Genomic DNA, 21861 nt, shown 5'->3' with positions numbered 1-21861 from the left:
TTACTTCATCCTTAGTTTTCATATCGCATTGCCCCCAGTATTAACATCATCTTTTGAGAAGGTATAAAATTCTGGAAAGACACCAGCTTTTGAGTCTTTCTTTTTTTTTTTTTTTTTTAAAGGCTTTCAATGAGTAGTACAGTTGAGAGTTTAGAATTTTTCATTTTGACCATAATGGCAAGTAGGAGAACATTAACAGAGGAATTTTCACAATTATTAAGAGAATCAGAAGGTGAATGCAAAGAGAGGACAGGCTAAATCCTAATGATGTTGATGACACTGATCATGTAGGCAAAACCTCAGACCATGAGTCTTCAGGTACATATTCTAAATGAGTTTTCTCAAACTCAAGAATGGATGAGTGAATCATACATTTCTAAGGACAACAAGCAAATATGGTATTCTCATCCACTTACTCAACAGGAAGCGCTTCATCATGCAATATTTTACGACAAGGACCTGGACCATCTAATTTTGCTAAGTAGATAGTTTGGCAGTATTCTTTCACCTTTTATGATGTTTAGCCACCAAAATTTACTTGATATAGTTCCTAAGTGAAATATGCTGAAGATAGGTATGTACACAAATGTGACTGAAAGTAAATAAATGATGTAGAAATGAAAAAATTACTGGACTTATTCTAATTTGTACTTTTAAATCAAAAAGTTAAAATGTTTTCCAATCATTGCCATCCTTCTTCAAAAAATTATGTCAAAGTGTTTTAAAGTATTGCATTTTGGTAATGCACATGCAAGAAGAACCAGAGTAATGATAAGCCAGAACCTAATAGAAATGTATTTGAAATCTGGAGTCACAATTAACAAGATGGATATATTCCAGGTTCATGCATGGCAGGTAATGAGCCGTTAGTTAGCTTCAACTGACATTACTCATTTCAAGTATATATATAACTTCAAAGCCAAAAAAAAAAATGAAATAAAAATTGTGTTTACTGTGTTTAAATTCTTTTCAAAGTTTTAAATTAGGCTATCCCTTTATACTTCTGTAAATTATTCATGATATGACTTAAAATATATAGTTTTAAACTTTAAGATTAATGGACACAGATGGTAATGGTATTTTTCCTGGTATGTTGAGAATTAAGATATATTTTTTAAATATGAAGAGCTTTATAAAATTCATATGCCAATATTAATTTTATAATAGTAGCAAAGTAAAAAAATTATCATGGGGCTTCCCTTGTGGCACAGTGGTTGAGAGTCCGCCTGCCAATGCAGGGGACACGGGTTCGTGCCCCGGCCTGGGAAGATCCCACATGCCGCGGAGCGGCTGGGCCCGTGAGCCATGGCCACTGAGCCTGCACGTCCGGAGCCTGTGTTCCGCAACGGGGGAGGCCAAAACAGTGAGAGGCCCGCATACCGCAAAAAAAAAAAAAAAAAAAATTATCATGTATTTAGGCAAGATAAAATCACTTTCCAAGATTTTTTTTTAATGGTTTCAAGAAATTTAAAGACATGAGGTCACTTCCCCATGCAGTTTCTCTAGGAAACTTCAGTCAAGAGGAATGAATAAAATTGTGAGAAAATCCTTGGGTTGCAAAATATTCACATGCTTATGCTTTTTAAAAAGTAAACATTTAGGGCCTCCCTGGTGGCGCAGTGGTTGAGAGTCCGCCTGCCAATGCAGGGGATACGGGTTCGTGCCCCGGTCTGGGAGGATCCCATATGCCGCGGAGCGGCTGGGCCCGTGAGCCATGGCCGCTGAGCCTGCGCATCCGGAGCCTGTGCTCCGCAACGGGAGAGGCCACAACAGTGAGAGGCCCGCGTACGGAAAAAAAAAAAAAAAAAAAAAAAAGTAAACATTTAAGTTGCTTTCTCTATGTAAAAAGTTGGTATACTTTCAAAAACAACCCATCCTTGTAGGGCAAAATGCTTCAAATATTCTTTACTCATTTTTTATAACTTGTAGTTCTTGGTAAACACAGAACTGTCTGAGAAACTTATTTTATTATAAGTACTATTTTCTTGTCTTTAAATGGCCTTCCTGGGATGACCTTAATCTACACTGCTATAAATCACTAGGAAATATAAAAATTTTCCAAGTTATATTAAAATTAAAAGTTTGAATATTGATATAAGTTTAGACTATCATACAGGAGTTAAGTTAATAATAGATCTTTGCCATTCCAGAACTGTGAAATTAGCCCCCTTTTTAAAAAGTATGAACTATTTCAAACATACAGAAAAGTACAGACAATAATATATCAAACAATCATTTCCCATCATCCCGCATTAACAGGTGTTAACATTTTCCATTCTTACTTCAAGTTTTTACTTTTAAAGAAATAGGCCAAGTGGAGATACAGTGAAAATCAATCTGCCTCTCTCAGAGGGAACCACAATCCTGAAGTTGGTATGCATCATTTTCATGCATTTTTTTAGTACTGTTTTGTTTTTAACATGTTATTTTAATTGTATCTTACTTAAAACTTGCTACTTTTCACTGAACACAGTTTTTGAGTTTTAACCATATTGATTTATGTATATCTACTTTACCTATTTTAACTGTTACTTAATATTTCAAATGTATGAATAAACTAGAGTTTCTATGTTCATTTCCCAAACAAGGGACATCTAAGTTGTTTCCACTCTTTTTACTTCTTGGCTGGTACCCTGAAGTACGGGTGGTAGCCTCTGGAGTGGGTAGATTTCCAAAACACATAGCTTCCAACCTTGGAAAACAAGCTACCCTAGAGATTTTCTGGAATGTAATTTTAAAACAGGGATGCAAATTAACCAGTCATTTAATACAGATAGAACCAGATATTTCAAACGGTAGATAGGAAAGTTTAACCAAGCCTAAAATGTATGCTCAATTTTTAACTGTGAAAATTCTGTTTCTTTCCTGTATCATCTCAGTTGATTTAAACATTTAAGGCTTAATAGCATGGGAAGTATGCTTTAAAATTCACTGTTGCTAAAGAACTTCAGCCTTCACATGGCAGCCTATTAAATAGCTGCTATTCACCACCCTTTATTCCCCCTTGTTCTTGGAACTGTGATCTCATTCTTCTGTCTCAATAGATAGACAAGCATAGATGACCTCTCATGCCAGTTAACAAATCTGGAGAAAAAAATGTGACTGATGCTTGAAAAGTCATGGCCTCTGACCTTTATTTGCCTTTATAAACAAAATTGGGGGAAAAAAAGAATGGAATTGAAAAGGCATTCTGTTAACCTTAGTCTGCTGCCTAAGGCTATCATCCTAATGTGACACTATGGTAAAAAAGGAATTATGGAAAATTCATTTATTCACTCAACATATATAAATAACAAGCAAAATAAAGGGGCTGGGTATACAATGATACGCAAAACAGATGCAATTGCTGCCCTCAGAAGCCTTAAGCAGTATATGTCCTTATCCACAGCATTGACAACAGCCCTAGTTACTTCTTTTCAAGAAAACTAGGGGGATCTGGAAATGCCAAGAAGCATAACATGACCAAGAGAATGTATGAATGAAAATAACCAGAAAAGCTCACCATTAGAATTTGTCTATCTGTAATATTATGCTGCTTTTGTATGCAAATTACAGAAAACTCTTACTCAACTGGCTTAAACAATGAGAAGTTTGTTATTACACATAAAGAGAAGTCCAAGACAGGTTAATCCACTAGTTTCATTAAAGACCCAGGTTCTTCCCATCTTTCTGCTCTGTCACCTATAAGCCTTCACGGTGGCAACATGGCTGCCACACTTCCAGGCATCACATCCAGATAAAACAATGTAAGTAGGACAGCAGAAGCTGTCTTGTGATACTTCCTCTCAAGTGTCTCTTTTTTTATGAGACTTCCTCTTTTTACATCTTATTGGCCAGAACTGCATCCCATATGCCTTCCCAAACCAATGACTGTCCAGAGGAATTACATTTCCATAACTGGCTTAGACTAATTTAGTTCAGTTGAAATTATTGAGCACCTACATGCCAAATGTCCTCTACTTTTAACTGAAAAAATAAGTAAATGAACAAACCAAATAGAGGACAGGTATTGTGTAAAGCTCAGAGATATACAGACAGTGATGTAAATGGGAAATTAAAATCCCTGTATTAAATAAATTGATCAACTAATTTGTTTTTAATGTTTCCATGTGACTATGTTTTGCAACAGGGAAAGAAGGTCAATGTTGGGAGATGCCTATTTCCCCATTAAGTCTTTCTCATAATTTCTTGGTCTCAGAAAAATAATTACAAACCTGAAACTTCAAGTGGGAAATAATAGAAATTAGGCATCGCTCAATATTTAAACTCTTGTTCATTTCATCAATGAAACACCTTTACTGAACGAACATTTTCTTCCCTCAAGAAATAAAAATATGTCTCTGACTCTGTTTTATATTGTGCCAACAAGCCAAATTTTATGTTTTATGTCAGTGACAGAGTAGAAGGAATTCTTCTTGTATTAAATAATACTGCTGACAATAAGGAAGTAATCCCTTTGGTTTATGTTTTCAAGTTATGTTCTCATACAGTAATCTGAATTGTATCACATTCTTACTCTAGGAAGGGGTAACCTGCTGCATTGATTCTTCATTTTTTTAGATGTGAGAACTGGGATGTGTTGAAAGGTAAAAGCTTTGCCCAAGGGCTTCATGGCTAAGTAGTTACAGAATCAGGATTAAAACCTAATTACTTCTCCTAACCCAAAGCTTTTGGATCAGTTTAGCAAAGTTTCATGTAACTTAAAATTATTTGACCCTCTAAAACCTTTTAAAAGAGTAAAAAAATAATTCAGAATCTCTCTTCTGAATAAATTCAAATATAACATCTTCTTTTAGACCTTATCCTTTCCAGTGTAGCCCCAGCTTTTAGGTCCCTGAAATCTAGGAACTTTAGATATATTAGGTTCAAAATATTTGTTTCAAATGTTGCTATCACCTTCCCCTTATTAGAAACTGCGACATATTCCATATGAACTCAGAATGTGGCAAGCCTTGGCCTAGACACTTGTGTGAATTTAAATCCTATTTACATCTTGATTCAGAAAGAGCCAAAAGTCAAATTTAAAAAAAGAACCAGATTACCTAGAATGGGATCCTCAAGGACAAATTTGAGAAGAATCTCACTAAAAGGATCATTGTATAGGAAAAATGACTCTTCCCACTTTCCTGGACTTCAGGAGGGTTAAAAGTGAAGATGTTGTAAATCTATCACACTTCACTTCTTTTTTTCAAAAGTGAAGGATAGGTGACAGGAAACTAAACACAGCAACGGGTTCAAAGACAGATATTTTCTAAGTAAAACTAGAAGGAAGGAGCAACAATTTCCTTAAGAGGATGGTGACAAGTCGTTTCTCCTTGGGAATGCTGATTTACATGGAGATTACAGAGAGCACAAAACTGACATCTCCTGCTCACACCAGACTCCCCTCCCCATGGCGCACTCGGATCACCCCTGAGCCGTCCTGAGTCGCAGCAAACGCAGAACTTCTGAAACTAGACTCCTGATCTTTTCCTCTGACCCCTTCCTGTCACATCTTTCCCATCTCAGAGATGGCCACTCCCTTCTTTCTAGGCCCTCAGATCAAAACCCACCTTTAACCCTTACCTTTCTTTTACCCCCGTTGTCTCTTCAAAATATATTCAAGATCCAACCATTTCTGTTCACTTCTCTGCTACCACCCCAGTCTGAGCCACCATCATGCCAGTCCCCTGGGTAACTGCAAAATCCCCTGTGGGTCTCCCTCCCTCTGCCCTGGCTCCTTCGTCTCTGTTTTCAACCCAGCAGCCAGAGTGATCCCTTAAAGTCGGGAGTCAGTTCACATCACTTCTTTGCTGAGAGCGCTACAATGGATCCTTAGTTCACCCAAGAGAGAAAACAAAATGCTTCCAGAAGTCTACAGGGCCCAGCAGAACCTGCCTAACCCCATCCTTCTGTGATGGTCTCCTCTCCACTCCTTGGCCTCAGACACACTGGCTGCCTTGATGCCCCAGTGTGCTCACCATATGCCCACCTCTCGGCCGGGAATGTCTTCTTCAGATTGTCCCACATGCCCTGCACCTCCTTTGCTCAAACCTCACTCTCGATGACATCGACGTGCCAGAAAAAAACACCGGGCACCATTTAAATTTTCATTTCAGATAAGCAATAAATAGCCACCTACATCCCACAAATACTGCATGGAACACATGGATACTAAAAAAAAAAAAAACTATTGCTTATCTGAAATTCACATTTAACTGGGTGCCCTTTTGTTTTGTTTTCTTCTAAATCTTTTCCTACAGTGGATTCTGTCCCCACCCAAGTACATCCTGCCTTCCCTCTACCCTCACATTCCAGATTCCTCTCACCTGCCCTATTTTTGTTCCTTCCCTCCTAACAGTTTCTTCTAACAAGCTACATAATTACTTAAATATCACATTTATTGTCTGCTCCCTCTTCTGGAAAGTCATCTCCATGTGAGCTGTTCCAGCGTAAAAGCAAATTTAATTTGTGATCGAAGAATTTTATTTTTCAGCATATTTGTTTTCCACTGTTTTGAAGGGTTGAAAGCTTTTTTTAATGAAAACACTTGGAAAAACATGGGCACTGCTATCTCTCTATCCTTGCTATTTGCACAATTTAATACATATGCACGTATGTTAATATAATTGATTTCCACTTAAAGCTAACCGGCTGCTGTAAACTGTAGAAAAGAGGTTTGTCTTCCAAAAAATACACCAGACACACAGCTGACAAAATAGAAAATTCCCATGGGGGAAAATGACCTTAAAAAAGAAATCCAAACACTGTGATTGAATTTCCCAATTATGCCTTTCTTTGATAGCCACCAATTACAGATATATATTTTAAATTAATGAACTTTGTTTCTGCAGCTAGACGGCCATCTGTTGAATTCTATAGCTTAATAAAAGCTATAAAATATGTGACCACCTTGTTCTTTGTTGATTCCTTCATGTACTTATTCATTCAACTTACAGCTGTTGTTCAGCTGCTGTATGCGGAGCACTGTGTCAGGCGGGGGGGTGGGGGGGAGTGGGAGAAAGACCCTTGAGAGGGAAGAAGGACCCAAGTCCAAAGGGCCCAGTAAATCAGCTTAAGGAGCCGATGGAAGGAGCAGGGGAATGGCCCTGTCAGACTTGCTCCTTAGAAAAATTACTCTGGCTTCTGGCTAGAGCATGGGGAATAGATTACTATTGTTCGCTACATTACACTTAAGAAGTTATTATTATAAACAGGGTCTTAACCTTAAACCTCTGGGCCTTCAAGTAAAAATTTCAGAAAAGGGCCCCTTTGAAGAAACCACAGTAGATCTATTTTAAATACCTTATTACGGTCTGTCTAAACGTAGTTTTTAAAGTTATTATATAAATAGGAAACATCTGCAATTGTATTCGATTCTGTGAATTTTGACTAATGGAGAAGAGTTCAAAATGGAGAAAAAGGAAGAAAGACCTGACACGAACTAACAATTGGGAGGATTTACTCAAGCCAGACAGAGGATGAAGACCTCATGCATTATCTCGTTTAACCCTTACAGTCGGCTGAGAGGTTCTTGTATTATCATCCTCCTTTGCAGATAATGGATCTGAGATTCAGAAAGGTGAGTACGGCCTTCTGCAAGGGGCAGGGTTGGCTAACCTGCCCTCACCCTCTCTAAGCCCATGTTTTTTCTCTACAAAAAGCTGCAAATACATTTATGGTGCAGCTAAGTTAGGCAGCAGATGGATTGGGGAAAGGCTGAGGTAACCTTGAATAACAACAGAATAAAAGGGGGAAAATGGTCAGCTAAAGCAAAGGCAAACATTTAATTGGAAAAATAAAATATGTGGAATTATCCTTTTGATAAGAGCAAAGAAAGGCAAATTTTCTTCTCAAATGAAGAGATATGTGAGGTGGATAGACCTAGAGTCTGTCATACAGAGTGAAGTAAGTCAGAAAGAGAAAGACAAATACCGTATGCTAACATATATATATGGAATTTAAGGGAAAAAAATGTCATGAAGAACCTAGGGGTAAGACAGGAATAAAGACACAGACCTACTTGAGAATGGACTTGAGGATATGAGGAGGGGGAAGGGTAAGCTGGGACAAAGTGAGAGAGAGGCATGGACATATATACACTACCAAATGTAAAATAGATAGCTAGTGGGAAGCAGCCACATAGCACAGGGAGATCAGCTCTGTGGTTTGTGACTGCCTGGAGGTGGGGGATAGGGAGGGTAGGAGGGAGGGAGACGCAAGAGGGAAGAGATATGGGAATATATGTATATGTATAACTGATTCACTTTGTTATAAAGCAGAAACTAACACACCACTGTAAAGCAACTATACTCCAATAAAGATGTAAAAAAAAACCAAAAAGAGATATGGAGTAATGGAGAGTATCAACTTTGAATTTTGGGGAATATGACAAGTACAATCATAAGTATAGTTTCTATTGAATTACAGAATTCAGGAGATGGCCTTCTTGCTGAGGTACTAATATTAAAGATAAAATGCTACAGAGAAGAAATCCACTTATTAAATCATTTAACACAACCCCTCTCATATAGACTGATATTTGTCATTGGCCAAAGAGGTTTGATCAGCATTCATATCCTCTGAAAGCCAGTTGCTTTAGTGTATTTGGCTGCCTGGCAAGGTAACATGCCTTGCTACAAGGAACAGTGGGTCTCCCATCTCCAAAAGGAGCATCCATCCAGGTTTGTGACAAAAATTCTAGAATACAGACTCTCTTTGCAGGGAGATCCCGTCACTCTGAAAAACTCACTTCATGCCTTTCCAAAGACACAGGCTAATCCAGGGCCAGGGGGCCACCAATGGTTACATACATATTGAGATTCCAGGAGCACAGGAAATGTCTCCTTCCTGAAACCAGCCTCCCTACTACCTGTGGAGGTCTTGGTTAATCTGCATGGTTGCGTCATGACCCACTCACCTCATGAACTGGCCAGTCAGCTACCAAAACTCCAAAGAGTGGAACAGATTTGGTGAACTTCGACAGGGTGGGTGCAAGGGGAAAATGCTGGCCCAGGGTAACCTGCCTCAAAGAGAAGGCCAGCTCGCCAGGAAGCAGGTGAGTCTACTTAGGTAAAGAGGACAGGGCTGAATATCCAACAGACCATGGACTCTTGTGACCACAGTCACTGCTCAGTGTTTCTTGAAGAATTGTTGAGGTGCTATGAAAAGTAGGGATTAGGAGTCAGGCCCCAAACTAATGCTTATTGAACAAGTTTTCCACTGGCTATATCTGAACAGGCTAAAAACTGCTCAGTTGGACAAAGTGATTATTTTTATATATATATTTATATATCCTTTGTATATATTGATATAGTGTATATATATATATATATACACACACACACATACATATACATAATATACACACACACACATATATGTACACCCTTCCCACAGGCCACAGTGTGAGCCATGTGTGAGCTTTTCTAAATATGGGTGGATGTTTTTGTGCCTTTCTACTTATTAGTAAAGCAGCAAAGAAAAAAGATGAAAAAAGGAGTGGGCGGGGAGAGAGGCAAGGCCAAACTTAGTAATTCTCTTCACCCCTATCTGGCCTCTTGCAGACAGCATCACTTAGGCAGGCAGGCCAACCATAAATCAGCACGCTGTGTCCTGGAGGTGGCCTTTATCAAGGAGTTTATTTTTGTTGAGACACTTAAAGTCTAACTGGCATTCCCTCCCTGGAAATGGAAGTGGGGGAGTCTTTGAAAATTCCGATGCAGTAAAGCAGCCACCAGTACACTGGATGAGGACAGGAGGGAAGAGAAACATTCCAACTGTCAGAGCGTTTTGCGGATAATTAAAGCGAGGACCGTGACTTGCAGCAGGGGGATTTGAACATACCTGGCACGGGGCTTGACTAGAGCTCTCTCAATGTCTCTTCCTGTGCAGTTATGCTATTAGCTTTCAGAATATCCTACGTGGGGAGAAACACTTCCAGTTTTCAATTATTAAAGAGCTTTGAGTTTAAAAGTTCACCCCCAAACCCATCACGTTCCCATCTCAGGTGTCCCCCTTGTCTAATGGGTAGTAAGGAAATCACTCCTTCAGACACTACAGTCCACATTACTTAAACATCCACCTGCCCTATTTTACACAGGGAATAGGTTATGCAATAAACCTATCTGATCTTTTCTTTATTGTCTGCCTCAGGAATGTATGCAGGGTTTTCTTCTTTGCTATAGGAACAGATTTCTTCTTTGCACTGTAGAAAGTGATTCACCTCTAGGAGGCTAATTTCTTATAGTTGAGTGCAGGATCTTAATAAATAAACCAAAAAGTGAAGTGCTATTCTGAACAGCCCTCACACCAGCAGGAAGAATCAGTGAATGAGGAACCATAGAAGACTGTTCACTAACTACATACCCATTTACTCCAAAATGTTATTTGGATCAGCATTGGATTTTTTTTTTTTTTTTTTTAGTAAAGTATAAGTGATTCTTCTTCCTGTATTAATTAAGAATGTACACTACTCCTCAAGTGTTTTAACTCCTCCAGTGCCAAGCTTAAGTCCTCTGGATTAATCCTGATGCAGGAAGAGCTTTGAAAACAGCAATGGTAAGCAACCCAGAGTGATTAAGAAATCAAGATGTGTGTAGGTGCTGGTAAAAAAAAAAAAAATACGCCAAAAGATAGCAAATGGAAATTAGAAAGACAGCCCAGACATACTGTCAGAACAAGCTAAAAATTTACGGCTTCAAATATGTTAGATTTATATCACATCACGCTTCAGAAGACACTGTGGGAAGGACAGAGGTATGAAGGATGTGAAAGAGGCAAAGCTTTTAGCAGATGGCCTAGCACAGAGTAAGTCCTCAAAAAAAAAAAAAAAACCTTGCCTGATATAAATAAAAAACATTGACAAAAGATAGGGATGGAAAGAAAATATTTTTTCTGCAGCCATTTTAAGTAGTTTTGCAGCACAGAAAGGAGATTCAAGGTATCTTTTGTCCAGGCTGGTAACATCTGATGAGGTTCTTAGGTATACGTATTAGTCAGTGTTCTCCAGAGAAACAGAGCCAATAGGACAGACAGAGAGATAGGCAGGCAAAGAGGCAGGCAGATAGATATGAGAGATTGGCTCACATGATTATGTAGACCGAAGTCCAGTGATCTGCCATCTGCAAGTTAGAGGCCTAGGACATGTGGTGGTATAGCTTCAGTCCAAACCCAAAGGACTGAAAACCAGTAGTCTCATGTCCAAGGGCAGGAGAAGATGAATGTTCCAGTTCAACAGAGAACAAATTTGCCCTTCCTACAGCTTTTTGTTCTATTCAGGTCCTCAACAGATCAAATGATGCCCACGTGCAATGGTGAAGGCAAACTTCTTTACTCAGTCCATTGATTCAAATGGTAATCTCTTCCAGAAACATCCTTACAGACACACCCAGAAATAATGTTTTACCAGATACCTTTAGCCCCGTCAAGCTGACACATAAAATTAACCATCATATTATAACTCTCCACTTACACAGCCCATTTCATTTTAATCAAGCCATCAAATCATTCCTACGGCAAGATAATGCTCCCTTTCTGTAACACAAGCCTGTTTATTCATGCATAGGCTTTTCTCATTTTGGAGAATTCATGACCAATGGCTTTCTCCAAAGCCATTCTGAGAGGATGCCACTGGGATTTTCAACCCCGATCCTGTAAATTGGAGGCTTCCCTGACAGGGGAGGGGACAACCCACATGTAGTGATGTTGAAGTGTCTTATAAGAAACAGAACCAGGACGCAAAACCCATCTCTCAGGGCTTACCAGTAATGATCTCCCCAACAGTCTCATGGCTGGAAAAGTAATCTCAATGAGTCGTCCTTTTATGGGAGAAGGACAGTCTCAGAAAAACTAAATGTTTCAGATATTGCCTTAACTTTATCCCAACATGCACGTTTTCTTCATTGATAGGTTTTTCATGGCAGTGATGCCTAGTTTAAGACTCTCTTGACAAACACCCATTAGAAAGCTTAAACAGTGTTTCCTTTGGCCTCTCTCAAGGTAAGTCCCTGCCCACAGGTTCAGTACTGATTCATTTAAACTAAACACATACTTACTTTGCTCCTAGGATAGTCAACGTTCACTTTTACCTAAGCATAACTGAGCAATTGGATTTTTTAGTTTGAGTTCGAGAGTGAAAAACAAATACATGCCAATTTTATGGAATAATCTCTCTAGGAAGGAACAAACCATATCAAAACAATCCCCTTTGTAGACCTCCAATTAAACTATGCCTGTGCGGGACAAAATACTCATCACAACCGGGAGTAGAAAGGTATTGTTTCAAACCTATTATGTACAAATCATCTAATTTTTCAAGGTCAATGAGTGTAATTTACCCATCTTTGGTTACTAAAGGGGTTATATATGATGAACAAAACTGAAGAGTTCATCCATTTCATTTCTGTTGTTGATTCACCCACATTTATTTGGCTTTTATGTCCATGTAATTGATTTATATAATTCTGTCCAAAGCACATAGGCAACTGCTCATGACCACTTGCGAACCATTGAGATTATTATTGTACTGATGTTTATTCAAGGCCAAATGGAGAGAACATAAAAGGTGTGATGTTCAACTAAGCATAACAATATCATGAAAAATCTATTTGGTCTCAGCAGTAAAACAGAGTCTCCCTACCAATCAGTTTCATAAGTGCAAGTGAATTGCTTCTGTCCATGTGGCAGGACTAGCTACCCAAATTAATTATGGCACAGTGTTCTAGTTTCACAATATACTGCACACTCTCCAAAAGCATAATAAAAGGACAGTCATCTTCAATGTTACTTGATGATAAATTTCACACTGAAGACTTCTCACACTTTGAGTCAGAGGATAAAAAATTATAATCATCTGTTAAAAATAAGTAAATAGATATATGTTTGATAACCCAGAGTGCCATAGTCCACTCAAATAGTTCATGGACAGCACTGATTCTAATTTTTTTCAATGAATAGCTTTTTTTCCACTTTAGTAATATACTATGTTGAATTTCACACCTTTATTGTCTTGCTTTGAATTATAATTAGTACCACTGAAATACCACAATGTCTATTCAGAACCTTTCAGTTTTCTTTTCTAGAACTTTACTATGCAAATATGTGTATGTATATATATATATATAGTTTTTTCTGTATTTAGATTTGACATTTGGATAAACCTAAACAAGTTTAAGGGCCAGAGTTTAGTGGGTAAATACCAAAACACTTTTTTTTTCTTTATGCCAGCAGAAGCTACTTAAAGCTGTTTCTCTAAAATCCAGATCAGTTAAAAATGCTTTGGAAGGACTGGAAGGGCGTTTTAGTTTTTCTCCTAAGTGCTAATGATCAACTCAGTCTACAGTGCAGACCACAGAGGTCAAGACACTTCATATGTGTGCACAAGAAGGCCAAGCTTGGGAAATCTGGATACCTGAGTGACTGGGAGAAAAAGCAAATGATCTCTAACCCGGGATAGAGATCACTGTGGCTGAGATCTATTAGAGATTCACCAATACCATTTTCTTTCTCTGGACGTAAAGGAACACTACACTTCTCAGGCTCCTTTGCAGTTAGATAGGGATCATGCAACTGATTCTGGCCAACGGAATGTGGGTGGACGTGATATAAGCCAAAGACATGATGTAAGCCATTTTCTGGCCTGGCCCTAACCCACTTGGTCTCTTCTTGCCAGATCTTCTTTGAGGTCAGTCCACATTTACATGGAAAAACTTAGGTCTACCTTAAAAATCAGATAAAATTTTAGGCTGAAATTCTCTAAACCAGAAAGCCTTGGAACCCTTGAAGAATGAGAGCTGTTTAGGCCAGTCTAACAAAAGCTATGGGCACACAATAAACTCCATTTTTTAAAGACTGTGTGTCTCTAAAACTGAAAGTCCCACTTATAATACACACAGTACTGAGTGTCAAGAATTAAGATACAATAATGCAAAGAGGTTTTAAAAAACTCTACCAGATGTAATGAAAGATGATCGTGCAGACAAGTCAGGAGTCCAAATGCTTCAGTTTCACCCTTCTGAACATCAGTGTTCTTTGAATAGTATGGTTGATGCAGAAGGTAAGGGTGACTTGGCTGAATCTGGAACAGCCCACAATATTCCCTAGGTTGTATTTTTTAAATAAAACCCTAAAATGTAAGATTATTTTATTGCTTCTTTCTTTCTATGACACTATCCAGACAAAACAGTTTCAGTTATTTTAACCTCCCTATTTATTCATTGCAAATGAATGGCAATTTATTACATATACATTAACTTATTCGTATCATAAGATCTATATGTTCTTCTCACAAGCATCTATCACTAGCCTCTTTCTCTAAGTAGAGGGATATTTAGCTTTATGGAAATGTAAATAATGCCATGTTTTATATATATTAATATTTAAAGCCTCAATTTAAAAGGCTACAGATTTTACAGTGAAGGGTAAGATATTCAATAGCTTGCTCTAAAGTGTACTTTACGTCTTGCATTTAAGTATAGAAGTTATCTTCTTTACTTGAACATTTATAAACTCAAATCCTTTTAAATGTTTTCCTTCTTGTATTTAATGTAGCCCGTTCTTTTGCTTAGAAAGATATATTGCCACATTTATCAATTTTCTGAGAAGTTTCTCAAACAACTTTACCTTATAAAATGCTACTATTACAGTGTAACAATAATGCTACAATGAAATTATATATTTTTGTAACCCTTCTCCCTTAAGTGAATAATTAATAGTTAAAGAATAGTTTCTTCCTACAGAAGGCTTTTGAATGGCATGGTTGGTCCATAATTCTACCCGATAACCTCAGAGAGTGAATAAGCCTGTCACTAGGGCATATAATCCTCCAGGCGAAGAAGAAGAAAATGTGTTAGGACATAATTAAATACTTTGGGGGAAAATAGAGGAAAAGAAACTTCATCTTTTGTCAAACACACTTTTGTTAACCCAGACTTTGCCAGATTTGCAGCGTGTCAAAACTGGTCCTTTCCTTAGCCATTTAAGTACCAAGAATGCCCACTCATTGTTCACGACTAGTTTCCGCTTGCATGTGACAAAACAGCTAGTTGGAGAGTCAGCCTCGGTCAGTGTCTATTTAGGGCAAAATGTCAAAAAAGAATGTCCTGCATTTGGGACTCAACAATAATGAACATGGCTAAATCTGAAAATTAACAAAAGAAAGTGAACAGCTTTTTAAATTCTGAAGAACATTAGATTCTGGTGTCCTTTTTGTTCTGATTGTTGTGGCTTAACACTCTGAAAAGACCACCTGTTGTGCTGCCATTTTTGTGACTGTATTAAATGCAGCGATTGCATAAAAGAACACTTTCCAAAATAACCCGGCATTATTATTCACTTATTTTATAGTAAATCTGCATTCAAAACCTGCATTAAAATATGAGGCTTTTCCCCTAAGTGAAATTTAAAGCTATAAGTTTGACATAAATGCATACTCAACCGTAAATGCTTGATTTTATGGTCAAATGCATTATCCTTAAAAATGAGTTCAAGGAAACCTTTGATATGGCAATTAGAGAGTATGTTGAATGAAGTGAAACAGTCAAAAGTGGTGGATGACAGACAGAGAATCCCCAAGGAAATGACACAAAACTGATAGCATATAATTATTAGACTGACACAGAGAGGCATAATGTAGTTGGAGAAAATTACTGTTGCCTATTAAAAGAATATGATATCCCGAGTAATCCTGAAAGCATATTTTACTAGAACAATACCTCTGAATTCATGAATAAAAGAAAAACCATGCATGTATACGTATAGCTGATTCACTTTGCTGTACAGCAGAAACTAACACAACACTGTAAAGCAACTATACTCCAATAAAAATTAATAATAGATAAATAAATAAATAAAAGACAAAAGAAAAGCCATGCCCCAAGCTTACTGGCTTTGCAATTCACTTCTACTAAAAATCCCTCCTAGAACACAGTGGAAATAAAAATATTACTAAGTCCAACTGATGAAGATGAAAGTTTATGATGCAAGTGACAACTAAGAAAATACAGAAAGAGAATACGAAAGTGAAAAGAGAAACTCTTCCTAAGACAGAAAGACCATTTCCTGTCAAACTTTCTAATAACCTTTTTGAAATACACATTTTGCCATTGAACATGACTGCTTGTATTGACAGACATCTGTGTCGCGTGAACAAACATTTTGGACGCATGACTATTTTCAGTTTTGTGGCTACTTTAGAATAGTGTGGTGAGGAGCAATTCTGTGTTCCATGAATTTTAATGGTACAGGAGCCTGTTAGAGTTAATGGATTTTCTGAATTTGGAAAGCATAGTATTTACAAAAATTCTTTAAAATACTACTTTAAAAAGTTTCTAAGATTTTCTAAATATTTCACATTTCAGGTTAATTCTGATTATAGTCTTTTCCTTGAGATGATTTATTTCATTTATTTTAAATTTGCTCTACTTAATGACCTAGAGTAAGTTCCATGGAATGCACGAGTGTATTGTCACAAAAATAACACGTCTTTATCATTGAGGTACAGCCAAAAAGTCTTTCCCTAAGTTTTTCAAAGTTTCTATTTGCTCAAGGCTTGACTTCTATAAAATGTTTTAAAAAGTGAAAATTTATTTCTACATTGTATTAAAAAAGAACTTTTCCTTCTAAAGGAAGAAAAGTAAAAGTACTTTCCTTAAGCCTTACTTCCAAAGTAGAAAAGACCATGAAAAAAGATATTCCAAGTTGATTAAGTTTGTAAAAATTTCATTGTTGATTCATGAAACATATATTGTCACATTAATCAATTTTCCAATAAGTTCCTTAACTTACAGAGACTCTTGTGAGGTGTAAACTCAGAATATTTAATCAAAGTGTGAGTTTAAAAAAAATCCCTCTCTGAGTAGATTTAAAGGAAGACTTATATCTGATAAATAAGCACATTTGGATTTTATACCTTCTCTGACTTTATGTTAGATGATGGTATTTAAAGAAAAGCCTACATCTTCCACATTCACAAGCAAACATAATCCCTGTTTTTCGAAAATATTATTTTTTCCCGTATGTTTCAGAGCATTATATAGGGGAATATAACATCAAAAAATAAACATGTGGAAGAATATAGCAAAATGCAAACATTCATGAATAGGGAGGGTACTGTAATGAGATAACTCTCATTCATAAATTTGGGATTTTCATGGTGAAAAATTATGAATGCACCCAAACGTCATGGGCGTTTGTGTGTCTGGAGGAGCTCAAGATACTGAAATAACATGGCAATTTAAAATTTTAGTTGATCTCTCGTAAGTTTAGCTTCCTGAAGATCTGTTTTCCTAACATGAATGTCATTCAATGGAATACTCACCACCCTTCAATAAGAAAAATGATAATGCAAAACTGACAAAAGACATCATGTCATGTCTAAGACATGTCAAAATCTAGTGTCAGAGACCCTTGGAAGTCAGTGACTTAGCAAATTAATGCAATATAAAGCTGTCTGTGGAGCTGTTCTACACCCAGACTAAAATATACTTTATTGTCCTAAGGAGAATAGCATCTTATAAGCACCTCAAAAAGTAGGCAAAATTATATAACATATAATAAATTAATATGAGTTCCCTGTCTGCTAACACTGAGTTCATGGACCTAGTTAGACAGAATCATGGCTAGAAACTAGAGTTTACGTAGACAAATAGGTTAGGCTTGGGAAAAAAAAAAAGAGAAGTGTATCATTATGAGAGTCACAATATACCTGGAATGTCAAGGGTTAATAAGAGGTAAAGGGAAAGTGAAGGGACAGGAGAGATGAGGAAATAAGAGAAAGGGAGCAGATGAAAGAAATGATTCAATGGAAGGTATTGTTGGGCACAGCTAGGTGTCAGAAACAAAACTAGAAAAATAGGAACCACTTCGGAAGGAAGATAAAAAAAAAATAATGAATGTATACCACATGGTAAAAAGAGAAAGAAAATAAGAAATAATACAAAGGCTTTCAGTCATTCCACAGAGCATATCTGTGAAAAAAAAATAAAGCAAGCAAGCAAGAAAAGAAACAGTGAAATTGAAATTTTCTCCAAAGGTATCTCATCTAGAAGCCTTCATTGTGCAGTCCTTTTCACATCAAGAATTTAATTTTGCATTCCCTTTGTCTGTCTTGAGCCACATTTCTAGTTTATTCCATGGATTTCTTTTCTTTTTTTTTTTTTTTTTAGAAGTTCTCCTTATTGGCTAAAAGAGAGGAATAAAAATCAGATCCCTGCCTAGTCTCTTTGTCCCAAGTTTAGGAAAGATGGGAATGTGTTATTCATCGATATTTGGGTATTTGCTCATTTTCTCTCCTGTACCATAACAGCTACTGTTTTCATTTTCTTTAAGAGGGTCTCCTTACGATGCTAATACTAACAGACTCTACACTATGAATTTACCGTTAATCAATAAAGCTCCTTCTGTATGTTCATGGAATGGAATATAATAAGTTGAACTCTTCAACTCCAGGATTGTGGTTCTCAGCTGAGGATACATTTTATTTCTGGCCCTTTGGGGTCTGTCTAGGCTGCTGCAGGAGGTTGGGACCTCCATCAGGAGAGGTGGCTTATTTGGACTACCGTAAACTTCTCCCTGAATAAATACAAATTCTATATTTGACTGGAAGGAACAAAGTCCTTCCCTGACGCTTTCTGCTGGTTTCGTTCCAGGGCCACACGAGCTTACCAAACTTCTGTCTGTATTTGCAGCTTTGGGTTAATTCCAACCTGAGCTAATCAGTTATCCAGAAGGATACCTGGCCAGTCACTTCCCTAAACTACACGGGAGCAGGACTAGCACCTGGGCAACTGCATCAAGTCACCAACTGTTTCTCTACCCCTAGTCATATTCCCTGGGCAAGAAACTTCAGTTTCTCTGTCTATAAATTCCAGGGTATCAGTTAGTTCTCACTTAACAGGCGTGTCACAATTATACAGACCCATTCTCTTCCACTGACCAACAGTACACGACATTTGTTGAGGCCCCATGGAATGACGACGCTCCCCTTCAGCTGCTGATGCCCAGCCCTACATATTCGCCTCCCGCTTTTGTCCATCCCCGACAAGGAACTTCAGGCAGCAGTCCTTATCCCCAGCTTCTCTCTGGTGCCCATGGCAACCCCACCTATTAATGCTGAAATGTGACTGCAGGGTTTTTTTTCTGGAACCTTTTTGAAATGAACTGTTGATGCTGCAGTTTTTGCGCATCCTTCAACTTGTGCAGAATTCACAGCCGGAACTTACCAGCCTGAGTCCAGTCAGGTTCACTAAGACATACTATCTAAAACCTGCCATTTAACAAAAGCCTTTTGCATTTCAGAATTCATTTTCCTCCTTTCACCATTTTCTCTTAATTGCTATAGCAGAGAACTACTTTTGAGAGGAAACTCTCTTGCAAACCCTTACTTTAAATTTAAGTCAACACACACATACACAGTAAGCATGTGTGTGTGTGTGTACATACAATACATGAAGGAACATGCATTTAAAAGCTCATACATATTCTACATCTAGAAAGTTCTATGTAACTTCAATTTACTAGTTCTCTGAGCTATCATACTAACCGGATTGATATTTGTTAAGGACACAACCCTAAAAACCTCTTTTGCAGCAATATATTTTAAAAATTGCTTATAATTTGCTTATTTGCAAATTCTTTAAAATCGGTTTTTGAAAAGAAATGACACAAACATCAGTTTCTACGTAGAAGTTTGCTAGCGTCCAGGTAACATGTGATACCATTTCCTGGTTTAACTTCCTCTTTCACAGAGTATTCTGATTTACGGTACTCTCACTTCCACCGGAAACTGTACATTTACTCAGTTTATCCATTTTTGCTTCTCTGATACAATTATCATTATTCTTTTAGTTTTTTAAAAATCCCGCTTTAAAATTGTATTCATTTAATGTGTCTGCCTTTAAGAGATTAAAAATCCTATTACTCCTTCATGTGTATATCACCTGTTAAGAAAACATCTTTTATAAACTGCAATAGAATGCCAAGTTAATGGGAAGAGCCAGAACTCCATCCTGGAATCACCCACCTCTGAAATTCAGCCACTTCTTGGATAAAAAGCAACAGCTGTGAGAGAGCATAGCCTTGCTAACATTGCACACCTGGTTAAGTCAGGCAAGAACTGGAAAGACTTTCTACCTGAGTTTGCAGGGGTGAGGGGGAGAATTTTAAAAGCTGAAGTGTAATGACCCCTCAAGGGAATTTAAGTCCAAACTCAGGGTTAAATCTTGCCTCATAATAAAAGATGGATAAGGTCATTATAATCAAAAAGAGGGTCTGCCAAGCACCAGGCTAGGGCATGTCTTTGGGCTGGAGAGAAAGACTTCCTCCTATAGCATTACTGAGGGTCCCCAGCACAGGATAATTTCATTCTTATCTGTGCAGACCCAAGCTGAACCTACAGGAATATAGGCAAGACCCCGTGGGCTGCAGCAGTTGTGGGGAAGCGGTCAGTCACCCCATAGGGAGAAAAGCTTTCTGGCTGCTTTCAGGAAGGACTGGCACAGGCAGGAAGAGTGAACCCTGACAGGTTTGCGAAGCAAGGGCCAGGCAGTTACAGTAAGGGATGGTCTTCTCCCGCGAACTGCTCTATTAATTATCTATATGGGCAGGAATTGTTTCTCTTGAGCAGTTACTGATACAGATATTCAAACAGTTAATGAAACTCCATCTGTATAGGGGCTTCCAAGTGGGAGTGCAGGCTGAATTCATTAGTTTCAGATGTGAGGCTTTCTTTTTTTTTTTGTAAAGCCAGGAGAAAACCCACAGTCCAAACAAACAGCATTTGTAAAGTTCTGAAAAGACACTGCTACTGGAAATGAGGAGGGAGAAAAAGGAATGAATGCTTTTGAGCAAAGCCTACTTTCTTTAAAATGAAAAACAATGGTAAAGGTTTCCATATGTAATTAAAACCTCATTCTGAAGTTACCATTGCCACTGGCTCCCAAAGGACACAATTAACAGGAAACTGCAAAGATTATGGTATTTCTTTGAGATGCTTTAAGAAATACTACCAGGAAGACAATAGGTTGGATAGTAGCTTTTACCTCCAAATGATAAGCAATTATGGTTCCTTCCAGGGTAGAAGAAAAGGGAGTAACGCTAAGAAAAGTAGGTTTGTAATGTGAAATTAGATTTTCAAGGGTGCATACTTATCACTAGACCTATACTGAAATTCAGGCTGAAAATGATACGTTCGTACAAAGTCCAAACTTAAGAAAATTCTTTAAAAATAAACCACAATCCCTCCCGTCCCCCGCCGTTCAGAATATTTCACCTGAGAAAGGAAAAGTGCTCACTCCACGCACACTTGACTGAGGTCTCCTTACCCAGACAGAGGTTTCCTTACAACTGAAGATGGTACCCAGTTCTGGGAACCATCTCGCCCCCGGAAGGAGGTTTCCAGGTGTCCCGGATACTATCAGGTTTAATTTCAAAGTACTGAATGAGGCTTCCATATGCGTGCAGCGATGGTAAAAAGAACAGAAGAGACAACTTCTGTCACTCTGCATGTTACTGAAGTTGACAACCAAGCCAGGCAGCCATCTGTGACTTGCTTAAGCCCTGCTTCAGGTGTCTGCCTCTTTGAGTTGCTCACAATTGGATCTTAGAAATTCAGTATCTGAAACAAGCTGCTGCATAGCCAGGGTACGGACAGACGGGAGGCTCGCCTACCCTGCCGAAACTGGACCACCATCCACACCTGGGAAGAGGCAACAGCAGCATTGCTGTTAGAGCTAATGAGCAAAAGCAGGGACACCTGGGATGAAAAATTAAATTATAAATAAATAAATACCAGCAAACTACCTGTTCTTCTCTACCTGGGAGGACCTTAGGAAGGCTAAACAGCGCCTTCATTTCTGGGCTTTCCCTTTGAAAAGGGAAGCAGAC

At 38.0% G+C, this 21861-nt stretch overlaps 1 long non-coding RNA gene across 1 annotated transcript in view; it reads right to left on the bottom strand.

The window, feature by feature from the left end:
• The window catches only part of LOC309802337, a 104132-nt gene that overhangs the window by 32881 nt on the left and 49390 nt on the right, over positions 1 to 21861 (bottom strand). The gene's annotated exons all lie outside the window — the stretch shown is intronic.

This window comes from Mesoplodon mirus (genome assembly GCF_964341445.2).
Source record: "Mesoplodon mirus genome assembly, chromosome: 4".
NCBI classification, from domain to species: domain Eukaryota; kingdom Metazoa; phylum Chordata; class Mammalia; order Artiodactyla; family Ziphiidae; genus Mesoplodon; species Mesoplodon mirus.
This window is presented reverse-complemented; position numbering and strand designations above follow the sequence as displayed.